General features: G+C 52.8%; 2 non-coding genes across 2 annotated transcripts; both read left to right on the top strand.

The window, feature by feature from the left end:
* The first annotated feature begins 298 nt into the window (after positions 1 to 298).
* LOC122653349 lies at positions 299 to 454 on the top strand. Its single transcript, XR_006331781.1, has one exon. It is a non-coding gene; the product is annotated as a 5.8S ribosomal RNA (ribosomal RNA).
* A 241-nt stretch (positions 455 to 695) lies between these two features.
* Positions 696 to 4,109, top strand: LOC122653342. The gene has a single exon (XR_006331774.1). It is a non-coding gene; the product is annotated as a 28S ribosomal RNA (ribosomal RNA).
* The last annotated feature ends 988 nt before the right edge of the window (positions 4,110 to 5,097 follow it).

The following is a 5,097-nucleotide window of genomic DNA, read 5'->3' as shown; positions in this document are numbered from 1 at the left end:
GGAAGGAGAAGTCGTAACAAGGTTTTCGTAGGTGAGCCTGCGAAAGGATCATTGTTGATACCTGCTCAGCAGATAGACCCGTGAACATGTTGCATCATATGATCAAGAGGGAAGGGTGTGGGGGGGGGGGTGTGAGCCCCCTCCTCCTTGATCGTTGTAAGGTCGGTCCACGGGTATCCGTGGCATTGACCCAAACACAACAATCGATGCGGTTGGTGCCAGGAAATTCACAACGGAATTGGCGTGCCATCGTACCTTTGGTGTGATGTGTGTCGTCTAGAATCCGAATCTCATGAATGACTCTCGACAACGGATATCTCAGCTCTTGCATCGATGAAGAATGTTACAAAATGCGATACTTGGTGTGAATTGCAGAATCTTGTGAACCATCGAGTCTTTGAACGCAAGTTGCACCCTAGGCCATCAGGCTGAGGGCATGCCTACCTGGGCATCATGCAATGCATCGTACATCCTCTGTTGCCTTTGTGGTGGCCGAGTACGGTGTGGAGTTTGGCCCCCCGTGCCCCATTTTGGAGTACGGTTTACCCAAAGGAAAGAGCCACCTGTGTGGTGAGCGTCACGATGAGTGGTGGTTGAAGCCACTTTGCCATTTAGTCCAGACGTCGTGTGCATTCTACCTACGTTGGGTTCTAGTAACCCCCAAAAAGGCATTGTCTCGTGACACGCTTCGATCGCGACCCCAGGTTAGGCGGGGCTACTCGCTGAGTTTAAGCATATCAATAAACAAAGGAGAAGAAACTTACGAGGATTCCCCTAGTAATAGCGATCAAACCGAGAAGAGCCCAGCTTGAGAATCGGACAGCCTCGTAGTCTGAATTGTAGTTTGTAGTAGCATCCTCAGCGGTGGACCCTGCCTAAGTCCCCTGGAAGGGGGCACCGGAGAGGGTGAGAACCCCATTCTTCCTGGACCTTGTCGCACCACGAGGCGCTGTCGTCGAGTCAGGTTGTTTGGGAATGCAGCCCCAATTGAGCGGTAAATTCTGTCCGAGGCTACATATGGGCGAGAGATCGATAATGAACAAGTACCGTGAGGGAACGATGAAAAGGACTTTGAAAAGAGAGTCAAAGAGTGCTTGAAATTGTCGAGAGGGAAGCAGATGGGGGCTGGCGATGCGCCTCAGTCGGATGTGGAATGGTGTACAGCTGGTTTGCCGCTCGACTCGAGGCATGGACCAATGCGGATTGTGGCAGTGCCTCAAGCCCGGGTTGTCGCGCTATACCGATGGAGACATCGTCGCCACTATCGTGGTAGGTAGTGTGCACCTTCATGGCGTGCCACTAGGCAACTGCATGCTCCAAACATCGGCCTGTCGGGCTCCCCCTTCGACCCGTCTTGAAACAAGGACCAAGGAGTCTGACATGTGTGCGAGTCAACGGGCGATTAACCCATAAGGTGCAAGGAAGCTGACTGGTGGGATCCCCCTGTGGGTTGCACCGCCGATCGACCTTGATCTTCTGAGAAGGGTTCAAGTGAGAGTATACCTGTCGAGACCCGAAAGATGGTGAACTATGCCAGAGCGGGGTGAAGCTAGAGGAAACTCTGGTGGAGGCCCACAACGATACTGACGTGCAAATCTTTCGTCTGACTTGGGTATAGGGACGAAAGACTAATCGAACCATCTAGTAGCTGGTTCCCTCCGAAGTTTCCCTCAGGATAGTTAGAGCCCGCGGACGAGTTCTATCGGGTAAAGCCAATGATTAGAGGCATCGGGGGCATAACGCCCTTGACCTATTCTCAAACTTTAAATAGGTAGGACGGTGTGGCTGCTTCGTTGAGCCGTGCCAAAAAATAAAGAGCTCCAAGTGGGCCATTTTTGGTAAGCAGAACTGGCGATGTGGGATGAACCGAAAGCTGGGTTACGGTGCCGGATTATGCGCTAACCTAAAACCCATAAAGGGTGTTAGTCGATTAAGACAGTAGGATGGTGGTCATGGAAGTCAAAATCCGCTAAGGAGTGTGTAACAACTCACTTGCTGAATCAACTAGCCTAAAAAATGGATGGCGCTGAAGCACGCAACCTATACTCGACCTTCGGGGCAACTGCCAGGCCTCGATGAGTAGGAGGGCACGGCGGTCGCTGTAAAACCTAGGGTGTGAGCCCGGGTGGAGCGACCGTCGGTACAAATCTTAGAGGTAGTAACAAATATTCAAATGAGAACTTTGAAGGCCAAAGAGGGGAAAGGTTCCATGTGAACGACACTTGCACATGGGTTAGTCGATCCTAAGGGACGGGGGAAGCCTGTCAGAGAGCATGTACGCACGTGTGCTCCGAAAGGGAATCGAGTTAAAATTCTGGAACCGGGACGTGGCGGCTACGACAACGTTAGGAAGTCTGGAGACATCGGTGGGGGCCTCGGGAAGAGTTATCTTTTTTGTTTAACAGCCTGCCCACCCTGGAAACGGCTCAACTGGAGGTAGGGTCCAGCGGCTGGAAGAGCATCGCACGTCGCATGGTGTCCGGTGTGCCAAAGGTGGTCCTTGAAAATTCAGAGGACTGAGTGCCAACCATGCTTGGTCGTACTCATAACCGCATCAGGTCTCCAAGGTGAACACCCTCTGGTCGATGGGACAATGTAGGCAAGGGAAGTTGGCAAAATGGATCCGTAACCTCGGGAAAAGGATTGGCTCTAAGGGCTGGGCACGGGGGTCCCAGTCTTGAACCCATCGGTTGTCGGTGGACTGCTCAAGCTGCTTTCGAGGTGAGAGCGGGTCACCTCGTGCAGACCGAGGGACTGATTGGGATTGGCCGCCTCGGGGGCCTTCCCCAGGCGTCAAACAGTCGACTCAGAACTGGTATGGACATGGGGAATCTGACTGTTTAATTAAAATAAAGCATTGCGATGGTCGCTGCGGATGCTCACGCAATGTGATTTCTGCCCAGTGCTCTGAATGTCAAAGTCAAAAAATTCAACCAAGCGCGGGTAAACGGCAGGAGTAACTATGACTCTCTTAAGGTAACCAAATGCCTCATCATCTAATTAGTGATGCGCATGAATGGATTAACGACATTCCCACTATCCCTGTCTACTATCCAGCGAAACCACAGTCAAGGGAACGGGCTTGGCAAAATCAGCGGGGAAAGAAGACCCTGTTGAGCTTGACTCTAGTCCGACTTTGTGAAATGACTTGAGAGGTGTAGGAAAAGTGGGAGCCTTTGGGAAAAAGTGAAAAATCACTACTTTTAACGTTATTTTACTTACTCCGTGAGTCAGAGGCAGGGCTACGCCCCTCCTTTTGGACCTAAGGCCTGCCTCGGTAGGCTAATTCAGGCGGAGGACATTGTCAGGTGGGGAGTTTGGCTGGGGTGGCACATCTGTTAAAAGCTAACGCAGGTGTCCTAAGATGAGCTCAACGAGAATAGAAATCTCGTGTGGAACAAAAGGGTAAAAGCTCATTTGATTCTGATTTCCAGTACGAATACGAATCGTGAAAGTGTGGCCTATCGATCCTTTAGACCTTCAGAATTTGAAGCTAGAGGTGTCAAAAAAATTACCACAGGGATAACTGGCTTGTGGCAGCCAAGCGTTTATAGCGACGTTGCTTTTTGATCCTTCGATGTTAGCTCTTCCTATCATTACGAAGCAAAATTCACCAACTGTTGGATTGTTCACCCACCAATAGGGAACGTGAGCTGGGTTTAGGCCGTCGTGAGACAGGTTAGTTTTATCCTGCTGATGACAGTGTCATGATAGTAATTCAACCTAGTACAAGAGGAACCATTGATTCACACAATTGGTCATCGTGCTTGGTTGAAAAGCCAGTGCCGCGAAGCTACCGTGTGCCGGATTATGACTGAATGCCTCTAAGTCAGAATCCAGGCTAAAGAAGTGTCGCATGTGCCCATCCCCCATTTGCTGACCCATAGTAGGGGCCTTCCAGCTCTGAAAGGCACGTGTCGTTGGCCTACACGTTGGCCAAGCCCCTGCGATGAATGTGTTGCATGGGGCCGCCTTGAAGCATAATTCCTGTCAGGCGATGGGTAGAATCCTTTGCAGACGACTTAAATACGCGACGAGGTATTGTAAGTGGCAGAGTGGCCTTGCTGCCATGATCCATTGAGATTTAGCCCCGTGTCGCATCGATTCATCCCTCCCCCTTCCCCTCCCCAACCTTTTTACATCTCTATCCTATACCTGCCTGAGGCTGTGCTACTGCACTAGCCATGCACACACACAAACGACTGCAGTCAGTGACTTGTTTGTGTGCCAATGTGCCCAGGTGGATTCCCCAAGCTGTACCTACGTCCCATAGTATGGTGCCTATGTGCCCAGGTTGTGATCCAGGTGTGGTGCCACAGAGTTGTAGACCAAGAGCGTGAGCCCCCAAGTGTGGTGCAAAAATTTAATTAAATGCCCAAGCTGTGGTGCCCTACTACTACTGTGTTCCTATCTGTGGACATGTGTGCCTGTTCATGCCTATGCTGTGGTACCATACTGTGTGCCTGTTCATGACCATGGGTGCTGCCCAGCATGGCAGGCACGCCGAGCACAAGGTTGCCTAGCATGGCAGGCACTGCCGAGCCTGGCAGGCACACTGTGCATAATGCAGCTCAGCATGGCTAGCGTTGCCTCACACAAGGCTGCCCAGCATGGCTGGCTGCCTCGCACACGGCTGCCCAGCACGGCTGGCACTGCCTCGCACAAGGCTGTCCAGCATGGCTGGCACTGCCTCGCACAAGGCTGTCCAGCATGGCTGGCACTGCCTCGCACAAGGCTGCCTAGCATGGCTGGCACTGCCTCACAAAAGGCTGCCCAGCGTGGCTGGCTGCCTCGCACAAGGCTGCCCAGCATGGCTGGCTGCCTCTCACAGGGCTGCCCAGCATGGCTACATGCCTCGTACAAGGCTACCCAACATGGCTGGCTGCCTCGCACAGGGCTGCCCAGCATGGGTGGCTGCCTCGCACAGGGCTGCCCAGCATGGCTGGTTGCCTCGCACAGGGCTGCCCAGCATGGCTGGCTGCCTCGCACAGGGCTGCCCAGCATGGTTGGCTGTCTCACACAGGGCTGCCCAGTATGGCTTGCACTAGCGCATATGGCATGCCAAGCATGGTTGCACTTCCTCGCACGTGGCTGCCT

This window comes from Telopea speciosissima, chromosome 2 (genome assembly GCF_018873765.1).
Source record: "Telopea speciosissima isolate NSW1024214 ecotype Mountain lineage chromosome 2, Tspe_v1, whole genome shotgun sequence".
Lineage (NCBI taxonomy): Eukaryota > Viridiplantae > Streptophyta > Magnoliopsida > Proteales > Proteaceae > Telopea > Telopea speciosissima.
Note: the sequence above shows the minus strand (reverse complement) of the source record. Positions and strands in the feature narration are given on the sequence as shown.